This window comes from Pinus tabuliformis, chromosome 5_2 (genome assembly GCF_031772625.1).
Source record: "Pinus tabuliformis cultivar Carrire ecotype Pingquan chromosome 5_2, CPIR1, whole genome shotgun sequence".
Lineage (NCBI taxonomy): Eukaryota > Viridiplantae > Streptophyta > Pinopsida > Pinales > Pinaceae > Pinus > Pinus tabuliformis.
In genome coordinates this window covers 862,599,323-862,613,816 of record NC_142306.1, presented here as the reverse complement: position 1 = coordinate 862,613,816, position 14,494 = coordinate 862,599,323, and positions in this window count along the sequence as shown.

The following is a 14,494-nucleotide window of genomic DNA, read 5'->3' as shown; positions in this document are numbered from 1 at the left end:
TACTTTCATGATTAGTGCCTTTGACCTGAAAAGTAAAAAGCGATCAAGGACACGTCGTTTTATTTCCAGTATCAAGTTTGAAACGACAAAAACCCGACAATCTTTTCCTGTTTTTACGGTCAGAAAAGGGCTATAAGGGGACCGTCTTTTAATTACGTTTTAACGAGTGTAAAAGAAACGCTTGGCAATCTTTTCATGTTTTAGGAGTCAGAAAAGGGCTTAAAATATGACTCTGATTTCTTGGTTCGTGAAAAATGATAGTTTACCCTAAAGTCCCTTTGTCCTACACAAAAACAACACATTACTCATACCTGTTTAAGATAGACAAAAATACATTGAAAAATATCTCTTTATGGTGAAAAATAAACAAACCTAGCATTCATTTATCCAAAAAACCTATAAAAAGACTTTTTACCATGTCATTTTTACCATTTTACTGTTGAGGGAGAGAAAAGGGCTTTTGACAAGAAACTTCCCGTGGACTTTGCGGAGAATCCGACCATCAGAATCGAATGCCGTCTCATCAGGTATTCTACAACATCCTTCTCTTAATTTCCATCCGTTTAGAATTCATTTTTAGGTTTTTATTTGATTTTTTGGAGGTCTTGGGGTTTCAAGATGCGCCCTTTGGGGTACGCAGGTCATGCACTGCTGACCTGCGTACCCCGATATTTTCTCAATGGGGAAAATACCGGGCGTACGCACCCGGCCTTAAGGGTAGCTGCGTACATATGCTCTGTTCCTAAAAGCCGGGGTGCGTACCCCGCAAAACGCATTTTGAAACCCTCATTTCTCCAAAATGGACCAAAATTTTAAAGTTTTACGAACTCTAACAGATGTTTTATGATGTGCAGGGTGCACACCATGCTTGATTGGCGTGAAAGAGAACACGAGGACGTTGATTTGGCCGCAATAGATCATCAACCCTCCATTGATGCTTTGAAGGCATGCGGTCTCTACAAGTACTGGGCCATACCTGGCATGAGGGCCCAAGTGCCATTCTTAGAGTGGCTGGTTGAAAGGTGGAACGTCCAGGAACAATGCTTTTACATCGGAGGGCACCAGCTCGAGATAGAGCCCTTTGACATATATTTTCTCACTGGTTTGCCTAATAGGGGCGAGCAACTGACTCTCTCCGGGACTAGGCCGGGTGGCCAATCCCTTGCTAGCCTCCGACTAGAGTGGTGCAACAATCAGAACCAGGAGAAAGGGATAGAAATCAAATATATATCCCTGCTTGAACTTATGGTAATTGCCTTTACAGTTACCAGACTCTGCAGCGCAACCGCCTTGCACAATGCCACCGGGTCCCAAATGCGGATAGCGATAGATTGCTACCGAGGCACCATTTTCAACTGGTGCGATGCTGTGTTGGCCAACATGAAGGGCCAACTGAATAGGGTAAAGAACGGGCAACTAAAGACCTTTGGGTATGGGCCTTTGGTTGTGAGCTTTGCCCTAGAGAGAGTTCCGATGCTTATCCCTCAACATCTCACTATTCCGGTTGGGCCACCTCGGGAGCCAAAGTTGATACGATGGGTTACGGTGATGGCCCGGCATCCTGATGAGGGAGCGGGAGTTGTTCGATTTCCTGCTGGTTACTTTCACTGGTTGGAGAACCAGGTCTTTGCGATTCAGGACTTTCCTTATGCCAGAGTAGATTTTCGCGGTGATCCGGACATGGTTCTTCCACAGGGAGAACAATGGGACGACAAAGGTATTTCATTTTTCACAAGTTTTTAAATTATTTACTTTTTATTTGTTTTTATATCGTCTCAAAACTGACAGTGACAATTTTCAAAATGCAGATGTAGGCCCACAGCGTCCGGCCAATCTCCGGCCATTCGAGAGGAGAGTACCAGTTGCACCAGCACTGGCCCCACAGGATGCGGCCGCAAAGGCCTTAGCCGAGCTGGAACAGGACCTAGAGCGTCTCACGGCGGACATACCAGAGACGACTATAGATGATATTCCTATTCGACTTCAACGCTATGTGGTTGCAGTCCCAGGACCTATCAGGAGGTTCCTGTGTAGGGTAGCGCGGGCAGTGGTCTCGTATAGAGAGCACCACCAGTGATTGGCTAGTCACTTTTTGTAGACACATGTGACATTTTTGGTTTTTTGTACTTATCATTTTTTCCGATCATAAGGTGTTTTTCAACCTATGATCGAAGACGATGTATATTTTTGACACACTCCTATCTATATATATATATCATTATTACCGGCTTATCCTGTTAAACATGTGTGATTAAATGTTAATGTTTTTTAAATTTACATGTATGATTATCACAAATGTCTGTCTAACATTCGAGAAGCAATTGCATCTGCTAATGTATTAAAAGACCTTGGAATATGTTGATATTCAATGTAATCAAATTCACGTTCCAAAAGACGCACTCTCAAGAATAACCTTAATAACACTGGATTTCTAATGGCATAAACTCTATTGAGCTGTAATACAACGAGTTCAGAATCTAACCTCACTATCAAACTCCGAATCCCAAATGAAATGGATTCAGATAATAATTCATTCACTGCACTGTATTCTGCAATGTTGTTTGTTGTTTGACCGAGGCTCACCCCATGCATAGAAACTAACTAGTCAGAGGGCGAATAGATAACCCAGGCTGCGGAAGAGATATTCCGTGTACTACGACAAGCACCATCATCAAATCCAATGTACGTTTGGAGAGGCATCAACATTTGCAATATCAAGAGTAAAACCAAGATAAGCCAGAATAACGACAAAAAACACACTCTCTAAACTAAGCACACTTGTCTAGAACTAAGCACACATACCAGCTAGAAAGAGAAAATTAACCTAACTATCCTAACAAAAATCTTCACACCCACCATTTAAGCATAGTACCTCTTTAGGTAAAGTCCATTTCTAGGTTTACCCAAAGAGTCCCCATCAAAGTCAACCAGCTCATAGGCCCCTTTTGCTAGCTTTCGCTTAACAATGTAGGGTCCATGCCACATAGGAACGAATTTTCCAGCACCTAATTTATCGTTAGCTTGATCATATAATAGCACTAGGTCTCCTTCCGAAAAATTTCGAGGGGTCACATTTCGATCGTACTGAGCTTTCATTCGTTTTGCATGAGTCTCGATTGCCAGTGTGTTGTTGGGAAAAGTATCCAATACGGAATGACCCTATCCCACTCTAAGGGTGATAGTACCTCAACAACAACTGAATACAAAGCTATTCAAGATTACTTCTTTATGAGATGTAAGAGAGAGGAGGAAGAGATCCACTAACCGTTATCTTCCGCTAATGATTGATCCAATCTTCCCTCTTTGCTGCTTGCTCCCAGCTCCTTGCTCTTTCACTGGCCCAGCTACACAAAGATCCTGCAAAAGCACAAGAAAGGGAAACTACAAGAAGCATACATCCATAACTGATTCAAGGATTAGAATAAATCAAATATACAAGCATCAATTCGCCATAGAGACACATGCATATAAAAGAACCTCAAATGCTTTATTAATGGAAGAAGTAAAGTTCTGAGAGTGTTACAACCATAAGAGGCCCAATCCAGCAACACCTCCCAGCAGAAAGAAATCTCCTCTTCACCTCCTTCAAAGCAATCACCCAATAGTTCTATGCACAAACCAACAGCACTTCCTTACATTCACAAGATTCCAGCCTCCCTAGACCTCATGAGAGAGCTCTATATATAGGAGATTTGGAGAAAGGATGAGTCAGCTTGAGGCTGGCATGAAGCTGACTAGTGTCCTCTCCCACTTCAGTTATACTTCAGTTCTTGAGTCCACTTGGAGTTTCTTGCTTCCACTTGGAGATCTAGATCCTCTTACTCATCACAAGGCGAATTCCCTGATCCAAGTGTCATTTTGGAAGCTTCCTGGGCATTTGACACCTTGCAGAATGACTGTGCCACTTGGCCAATCTCGCCCAGCGCAGGTAGCCTTCATTGCTTTTGACATTCAGCGTAGGTACAGAGTGGAGCAGTTGACATTCAGCGCAGATGCTCAGTGGAGCAGCTGACATGATCCAGAAATAGCTTGTTTTTGAGTGTTTTCAGGTGGAGAACTGATTTTCAGTGCTGTGGTTTGCTGACCTTGTTCCTCTAGGGGTAGGAACAACATGTTTAGGGACTTTGGATCCCTTAGATTATTGACATTTCATGCTTCATGCTGTAAGGCACAAAAATGTCTATAACAGTTGCCCCCTAAAGTATGAGGTCGTTTATCAGGTGAAATGCTTTATCAGGAGGATCCGAAGTTCATTCAATCGCTGAGAGGTGCCCTGTAATAAAATACAATACAATACATTATTTTTCATTCTGCTTTCATGATCTAGCTGAGGCGGGCATTCCCATGCTCAGCTTTATAAATTCATTTTGGTACATAGAACAGACGATCGTCTGGTGGTAGACTTATAATTCTCTGCTGAAATTATCATCCTTTGAGTAGGATGATCATCTGCTACAATGATGTACATAACAAATGTCTTTATATCCTGAATATATATATCGCAGCCCGGATGGATGAAACTAGATCCGGGGTCTTCAAACTCGTTCGATCTTCACTCTAAGTACAAGTCGATCCATGTGAGAATTGCGCTGAAGTCGAACATGGAAAGACGTCGCTTGATTACCGGTCAATAATGTAAACCGTTAACAAGCGCGAGAGGAATCACCAATAATGACAATGACCCTCAAGGTACTACAGTACAATTCACGTGGCGTGAATAAAGGACTTGGCGTCGAACACCATGCAAAATCTTCTGGTCGAAGGTCATTGATGTATACCTGTCGCCGGAAGTGAGAAACTTGCCATTGAGGCATGCAAGCTTCAAAGTACTGGGGGGTTTGTTCCTAGATCAACTTCTTGGATAATGAGCTGAAGTCGACAAGAAGCGATCCGTCAAAGGAGGGCCTTAATGAATCCCACATCAGTGACACGGAACGGAGCTAATGATTTTAGTGGAGGTGAAAACAATCTGTGAAATGTGATTCAGGGTGGCGATCATGGGTGGATGAAGGATAATGTATGGCAGTGGATGGGACACGGTTGACTCTTTCTGAACACATCTCTTGAACATATAACGACACTGATGTGATGGATCGGTAGCATTACCCCAAATGTGGATGGTTTGGCGAGGACCATGGTGATGAGACCGGTGAATGAAACAACCCAACCCGATGTGATACGGAGGACAAAGTGTCATGTTCAAGAGCGACTTGCTACCATTAAAGCTTTGAGGTTCTCCCAATTTTTCCCCAGTCATTTCTGACCAGTACCTCTTTATTTTTGTCAAGCTTGAGGAGGATAACATATGCTTGTTCTATAACCTGCCCTTCGGGCAAGCCCATCGCTATGTTTTAACGAGCTTAGCGATAGGGAAACTCATTCTCGTCTAAAGACAAGTTTGTCGCTATTTAATCATTTTAACGAGCCTAACGACAAGGAAAACTCGATCCTTTTCATTTTTAGAGAGTCTGAAAAGGTACAGAAAGTTAACTCCAAAATTCCTTTTTCGTCATCTAATCCCTTAAGTCCGAAAAAGTATAAAACAATACAGAAGGGATGAATTTTCGATAACTTTAATGAGCCAAATAAAACAAGCGCTCGACCTTTTTGTGCAATAATCCCTCAGGTCCAAAAAGATTAAAATCTAGAGGAGGGATAGCTCTTCCGGTCACTTTAACGAGCTGGAAGGCCAAAACTCGACAAACTTTTCATATTTTACGAGTCAGATGAAAAGAGCTCAAAGAAGACTCGTCTTTTGAGGAACGAGTGATAAACAGGGATAGCAACTGATTCCAGGTACAGGTTGGAATTTTCCAATCACGGCAGTGTCACAAGGATGGCTAGGTGAAATCACTCTTCGCAGCTGTTCTTCAAAATGGGTAAACAATCATATGGAGGTGAACGATCGGCCAAATGACGGTGGAGGTGACAGGTGCAAACACGACCAAGGCTTTTATGGCTGATAAATTTACGATCACAGAGGTTATTTACCGGGATAGGTTCATTTTTTAGATAAAAATGAGCTTAAACTCTGGAGGAAACATTGCTCACTGCTTTTATTTATTTTTTAACGAGCATGAAGACCGCGTTAAAACTGCTCGGATCTTGCGTTTATTTTTTAACGAGCATGAACTATGTGCTAAAACTGCTCGAAATACCAGTCATAAGATAAGAAATGTCTCCTGCAAGATTCCAATTTTTATAGAGCTTGCACCTCACATAAGCTATGCTCTTTGGCAAATTTTGACCTTTGCCCCACATCCTTTCTTTATGCAAGTTCGGAAACGACTAATCCAAAAAAACAGATAAATAACCGCTCTTTGCTTGCACTCCAAAAGGTTCGCACGCCCCCAGGTATAAAGTACAATTTCAAGGCTGCCCCTACTTATCCTTCAAAACATTTGTTTTGATGGGTGAGGCTTGCCTCTTTCAGGTTATCCAAAAAATGGTTTTATTTGTTGCCGCAAATGAAACTCTTTCTTCGGCGATGTCTATCATTAGGTTACTCAAAGATGGTTACAATTTGTTGCAGCAAAGGAATCTCTTTCTTTGGAGGCTGCCCCTACTTATCCTTCAAAACATTTGTTTTAATGGGTGAGGCTTGCCTTTTTACCCAAAGATGGTTACAATTTGCTGCCGCAAAGGAATCTCTTTCTTTGGTATTGCCTATCTATTTAGACAAAGGTGAATGACTAGAAATCATCAAACACATAACTTTGACAAAAGAATCTTGTCCTAGAACAACCCTCTCTTCCTTTTTGGACGGGGTACGGACTAGTCATATTCTTCCGCGGAAATTTACTCTATACCCAAGGTTTCCTCTGCCCAAGGCAAGCCAGGATGCATGCCCCCTGGGTTCCAGTCCCATCTTTCCGAATCACTCGCACTCATCGGGAAGGAGGACTGGGGGTGGAGACATTTCTTGGGTGAATAGACCATTGAGGGTTGGTATTTGACTATTTGCGATGCGTGATCCTGGAAATGAAAGTTGGTCTACGAGCTTGACCATTCTTCCTTCGTGTGGAAAACACATTACTCTAAAGAGTGAGGACACTATAGCTCCCATGCAATATATATAGTCTCGTCCAAGGAGTAGGTTATAATCCAAGGGTCCTTGAACGACCATCACGTTCATTTGAACGGTCTTCCCTTTCAATGTAACAGGCACATTGGGGAGGATCCCTAATGGTTGACTGGTTCCTTTATCAAAACCCGAGAGATTTCTTATCTCAGGCAAAAGCTCTGGGGAACCCAGTGCTTTCCAAGCAATAGAGGAAAGGATACTCACAGATGCCCCTTCATCAATGATAGTTCCAGCCATCACCATTCTATAAATTTGGACTATGATTCTGAATGGTATACTGGCTGGTAACCGGGGTCTGCCTAGTTGGTTCCAATCAAAGGACACAACCAGGTTGCTTGGTGGTGGGACCGAATACACGGCCGGATATGACCTTGACGATGTTCCTTCCTGCGATAAAGGAATGGGCGCATTGCCCTGATGCTCATCAGAGTCGGTGTTGATGAAAAGAATCTGGATGGTGTCATCCTTATTCTCTTCAGTGAGGGTGTCATTTGAAGATGAATCTTCAGTGACGGTGTCATTTGAGGATGAAACCTCCGAAGGAAGAACCGGGTCAACTGCCGTATCGACCTTTAGACTTTCGTCTGGTCTGGATTCAGTAGGTTCATTTTCAATGACTGACGCTTCAGCTGACCACTTGGGCGGGCCAGCTGTATTTTCAACCAACGAAGGACTTGGCACCAGTTTTTTGTATCCAGGAGGAAGCCCCAACGGTGAAACCGGGCGATCTTCCAAAACTCTCTTCGCTTCGTCTAAGAAGGGACAACGGTGGATGGCGTGATCGCCTTCACACAGTCTGCAGGGGGATCTTGCTCCCCCTCTCTGTCTTGAACCTTCACTTTCGCTGGTTGACGGTGAGCAATCAACATGGCTATCAGAGGTTGATGCTCCCGAATTGTGCAGACGAGGGGACCAGTCCCTTAGTATCCGGGGAATACAGGGACAATCTCTATGGAAGTGGTCTCCTCTACATATGACACATGGCGATTTAGGCCCGGTCTGTGCTGTGTGTGGACTTTTGTCAGATGTCTTCTGCTTGCCCCCAGGTGCCTTAGGCTCCTTCTTCTTCTTCTCCTTCTTCTTCTTTTCCTTCTTCTCCATGGGAGCTTGGCTTTTTCCAGCCCCACCTTGCGAAGATGAGGGATTGGAGGAAGAGTTATAGGAAGTAGAAGGTTGGTGGGAAGCTCTAGACTGATCTAACTGTTGACTCGACTGTTCAGGAACCATGGTGGTCTGAACTACATTAGTTGAGAAAAGCCAAATAGGCAGGCCAATTGTCAGTCCTGGAAGCGACAATGTGGCCATGTGGGGCGCACCAACTTCTCCCCAAGAGGAGAATGGACTAGGATTTCCATCATGTGGAGTTCCTTGGTTGGGGCGTTCCATGTTCTCAACTTAAGATCAACGCGGGAATAGGAGGTGATTATGTTCCGTTTAAAATAAATTTTATAACGACGCTTAGACACAACTTGCTTTTTCACTTTTTAAGAGTCGAGAAAAAGCTAAAGATGACTCTAGTCTCCTTCGATGTTTTAACGAGCCCGAAGTGACAAATGCTCGGATGGACTTTTTCAGTTATAGAGTTTGAAAAAGGCCAAAAGAAACTGCTCTGGAGTTCTAGGCAGAGGGTGTGCCAAACTTTTCGCAAAACCACAGAATACGTTTTACGGTACGAGTGGTCGATCTTCGTGAATGCTGTGTTCACTGGATTGCGATCAGTAGGGCGGCTGACACGGTTTCCTATTGGATAAAGGCTTTATTCCTATAGGGGTCTCTCAATATATACGCGACGGTACGTGGGAGCACAAGTCCGTATTGATACTTATCGCTTCACCGTGGAGGAATCACCCAACCACTCAACGCTAAGATATCACATTTAACGACGCCGGAACACGTCTCTAGCTTAGACCTCTATGTGTTTGCGTTATGTTTCAATGCGTTGTTATGTAAATTCAATTTATTTTAAGGTTGATCTTGTTTAGCAGTTTGCCTTTATGGATCACCACGAGATGTATGATAACACTCCTAAATGCAGTCTAAGATGATAAGCAAGCTTTTCAATCTTTCAACTTTGAAAATCTTAACTACTGAGGGAAAAGAAAGATAACATCTTTTCACACAGATCATAGAGCACACACTAATGCACTTTTCCCTAAATCAACATGCAAGCTGTCATAATGCACATGCACAATGCAAGTATTTCTTTTCTCTTTCTTAATGTTGGCGTAATGCAAAAAGAAAGCTGTTGTATAATTTTGAATTCAATTTCAAGTGAAAGCAAACAAGCTTGTCCAAAATCAAAAGACACCTTAAGATTTACTTGTTTCGACACTAGAAATATATAAAATCAAACCAAATGACGAAAGAAAAAGCTCAATCAGCTATGAACAGCAAACAAACTAACTCTTAAGATCAAAACGACACTTTATCACAGGTCTAGATCTAAGAGGTCACAGCAAGACTAGTTCACTTTCGTTATGGGAAACTGTAAATGTACAAGAAATACACAAAGAACAAACACAATTTCTTTATACAACCGAGGTGGAATAGTGACAAGGAAAGTTGGTTTCAGATAGGCACACTGACTGGTAACAAACAACAAAAACAAGAGTGAAAACAAGGCAAGAAACAGCAGGAAACCCCAGCAGCACAAGGCAGGACTGGTCCAGCGTAGGTGGAACACTGCCTGTTTGACCTTCAGCGCAGGTAGCCCCTTCGGGAACTGCGCTGAAATGCAGACAGCCTTTGTACAGCTTGCACTGAAGAACGAAACTTTCGTTTCTGGTGGTTTCCGAGTCACAGATTGCTCAAAAATTCACAGTTTTTGCTCAAATCAGAAGCTATCAGTCAAGGACACACTAAGGGATGACAAGGAGGATGAAAAGCTATCACTAAGAGCTTATTAGAGTCCTTGTGGATCAGCTCTTCAAATCATAAACTTGCCCATAACTGAGCTAGAGTAGCTGCCCTCTACTTTGCATTTGAAAGATTCAAACACAGTTCGATTTGGTACTCCCTTTTGTTTATGAAATGAATAGCAAAAACACAAACAACCAACAAGATACGATCCCCAGCAGAGTCGCCAATTTGTTGTTGGGAAAAGTATCCAATACGGAATGACCCTATCCCACTCTAAGGGTGATAGTACCTCAGCAACAACTGAATACAAAGCTATTCAAGATTACTTCTTTATGAGATGTAAGAGAGAGGAGGAAGAGATCCACTAACCGTTATCTTCCGCTAATGATTGATCCAATCTTCCCTCTTTGCTGCTTGCTCCCAGCTCCTTGCTCTTTCACTGGCCCAGCTACACAAAGATCCTGCAAAAGCACAAGAAAGGGAAACTACAAGAAGAATACATCCATAACTGATTCAAGGATTAGAATAAATCAAATATACAAGCATCAATTTGCCATAGAGACACATGCATATAGAAAAACCTCAAATGCTTTATTAATGGAAGAAGTAAAGTTCTGAGAGTGTTACAACCATAAGAGGCCCAATCCAGCAACACCTCCCAGCAGAAAGAAATCTCCTCTTCACCTCCTTCAAAGAAATCACCCAATAGTTCTATGCACAAACCAACAACACTTCCTTACATTCACGAGATTCCAGCCTCCCTAGACCTCATGAGAGAGCTCTATATATAGGAGATTTGGAGAAAGGATGTGTCAGCTTGAGGCTGGCATGAAGCTGACTAGTGTCCTCTCCCACTTCAGTTATACTTCAGTTCTTGAGTCCACTTGGAGTTTCTTGCTTCCACTTGGAGATCTAGATCCTCTTACTCATCACAAGGCGAATTCCCTGATCCAAGTGTCATTTTGGAAGCTTCCTGGGCATTTGACACCTTGCAGAATGACTGTGCCACTTGGCCAATCTCGCCCAGCGCAGGTAGCCTTCATTGCTTTTGACATTCAGCGCAGGTACAGAGTGGAGCAGTTGACATTCAGCGCAGATGCTCAGTGGAGCAGCTGACATGATCCAGAAATAGCTTGTTTTTGAGTGTTTTCAGGTGGAGAACTGATTTTCAGTGCTGTGGTTTGCTGACCTTGTTCCTCTAGGGATAGGAACAACATGTTTAGGGACTTTGGATCCCTTAGATTATTGACATTTCATGCTTCATGCTGTAAGGCACAAAAATGTCTATAACACAGTGCAGCATCACGTCGAGTCTCATCTAATTGAGCTAAATACAATAAACGCTTCTCCTCTTCGGAAGTAGCTGGGAGTAATTCGACAGCCATTTGAAGTGATGGGATTTCGCATTCAATGGGTAGCACGGCTTCCAAACCATAAACTAGTTGGAAAGGAGTGAACCCTGTTGATGTTTTCACCGAAGTTCGATATGCCCACAGCGCGGAAAATAACATGTTGTGCCAATTCGACCGATGAATGCCAATGATTCGCTGGATCATGATGACCAAAACTTTGTTGATGGACTCAACCAGACCGTTGGCTTGTGGATAATAAGGTGTTGAGATATCGTGGCGCAAACCAAGTTGGCCTGTAAGTTCTGTCATCATAATGTTTCGAAAATGGCGCCCATGGTCAGTGATTATCGCTTGTGGGACACCAAACCTAGCAATAATGTGATTGAATACGAAAACTGCAGTAGTCTTGCCGTCTGCCTCGAATGTAGGCATCGCCTCGGCCCACTTAGTAAAATAATCAACCGCAAGGATGATATACGCATGCCCCTCGGCCGAGTGAGGGTTACAAGTAATAAAGTCGATACCCCATTTAGCAAAAGGACCAACAGAAATTATAGGGTGGAGAGGAGCTGGTGGTGCGCGCATCTTGCGATCAAACACTTGACAGTTGTGGCATTTTCGGACCGCAATGATACAATCTTTAAACATGGACGGCCAGAAATAGCCAGCACGCAACACCTTCTGAGCTGTGGCATACCCAGACATATGACCGCCACACGCTCCAGAGTGACAGTCATTCAAAACCCTTTCTGCCTCTTCGTGAGTTAAGCAATGTCGGAAAACCAAGTCCGCCCCACGGCGATAAAGAGTATCTCCTATTATTTTGTATTGTTGGGAGTGGAATCGAATTTTTCGACGTTCCGTCTTTGAAGCTTCGGGCCGAAAGGATTGGGTTTGGAGATAGACAATTATATCCCCATACCACGGATCTAAAGTGCTGATGAGAAACAAAGATTCGTCCGCAATGGGTTCCTCTGCCACTGTTTCCGTGTCAGCACGCGGGAAATCACACATTAACTCGGCAAAGACTAAGGATTTCTTAGATTTGGACTTTTCGAACTCCAAATCGAACTCCTCCAGGATAACGATCCATTTGGAGTACTTGCCCCCTAGCAATTGTTTAGTCAGAATATAGATCATAGGGTTGCAATCCGAAATCACTATAGTTTTACGGAGAAGAATGTAGTGACAAAATCGCTGGACAGCTTGAACAGCTGCCAGTGCCAATTTTTCAACATGTGAGTACTTTAGCTCGATTGGATTTAACGTCCGACTAAGGTAATATATCACATGTTCCATTCCGAATTCATCTTCCTGAACTAAGACCATTCCAATGGTGGAGTGGGAGGCGGCGAGATACAAAAAGTAATCCTGGTTGTAGTTGGGAGGATGCAGCAATGGTGCTATCTCATCCCAAGAGAATTGAGCATTTTGTTTCAACAACCGGGTGAAACCCTTTGTAACCTCGGCGTAGTTAGGAATGAATCGACGTAGAAAGTTTTCTTTCCCTTGCAAACTTTGGAGTTGGCGAAGACTCGAAGGGGGAGGCAATTTGATGATAGCTTCGACCTTCGAGGGATCGACGCGAATGCCGGCTTTTGAAACGACAAATCCCAGCAATCGTCCCACTTCTATACAGAAGACACATTTGTGTGGGTTCAAACATATACGATAATGCCTACACCTCATGAAAATTGCTCGTAAATGGACAAGGTGATCAGCTCGATGTAAAGAATGAGCAGGTAAATCATCGAGGTATGGTTGCACAATGTGTTTGATGTCGTGAAACGCATAAGACATTGCCCATTGGAAAGTGGCTCTGGCATTCTTAAGTCCAAAAGGTAATTTGCAATAAGCAAATGTCCCCCAAGGACAAATGAAAGCCGTTTTTGGTTGATCGGCAGGTAGAATATTGATTTGGTTGTAACCGGAAAAACCGTCCATAAAGGAAAATATTTCATTGCCGGCACAATCATCAATGATTTGATCGATATAGGGCGTGGGATAGTTGTCTTTTGGACAAGCACGATTAATATCCCTATAATCGATACAGATTCTTATTGTTCCCTGTTTCTTGTTAACCAGAACAATATTCGATACCCAATCCGTTAACAGGATCGAATAAATGAAACCTGCTTTCAACAGCTTCTCAACTTCTGCTTTAATTGCAGCCGCTTTCCTAAGGTGTATCTGACGCAGACGTTGCCGAACGGGTTTAGCGTCCGGGTAAGTCTTGATCTCATGAACAACAATGGAGGGATCAATTCCTGGCATTTCCTCATAGGACCAGGTAAACACGTCGCAGAATTCTTGAAATAGGGCCTTGTATGTTTGAATTTCGTCATCTGTACACGAGGCACCTCTATGAATGTTCTCAATAATTCCAGTTTTGACCGAAATGTCAATGGCAATAGTTTGGGAAATGTTTCCCAAATTCAACTCTGAATCAGGATGTTTCGTGGGATTCTGAGCATCCTTAACATATTCAGCCGTAAAAATTGATGAAAAATCATTTTCAAAGCCATCATCCTCAGGTAAAAACGAAGATCTATGATGGAGATCTTCCCATGGTAGATCGTCTACACTTAGGATTTCGCGAAGTTGCTCGTCAGATGACACAACTTCGGGAAATGCTATCCGTTCTGAGGTTGACGTGAAAAGTGATTCCTCACGGACCACATTCATTTGGTCGACTTGGGTTGAACGCGAGTCGGTAAAAGACTGCACAACTTCATAAGCAATTTCATATGGACTCAAAGGCATAGCATTACCGAATGAGTCTATCTCAGATTCAGATGGGACAATCCATGGATCATCGTAAATAATAGTATCTGATGTAATCATATGGATGGAAGCGAATGAAGGGTCTGCGTTGATTGGAGGAAAAGGAAAAGTTCCCAGTAAACCGGAATCTTTAACTAATCCTATGCCAACATCCTTATAAGGGATAGTCGTTTTACCGACATGCTGGATACTCTCTGAAGAGGCTGGGTCGGATGAAAAGAAAGCCAGCTGGTCTATTGTCACGATCTTGCCATTATGTGGAAACTTTATAACTCTGAAGACCGATGAAACGACTGCTGTCATAGCGTAAGACCAACTTCGACCCAAGATAAGGTTGTAGTCTAGAGCGGCATCAACCACCTCCACATCCAGACTAACGGTTTTTCCTTCAACCCCTATAGGCAAATCCTGTAGA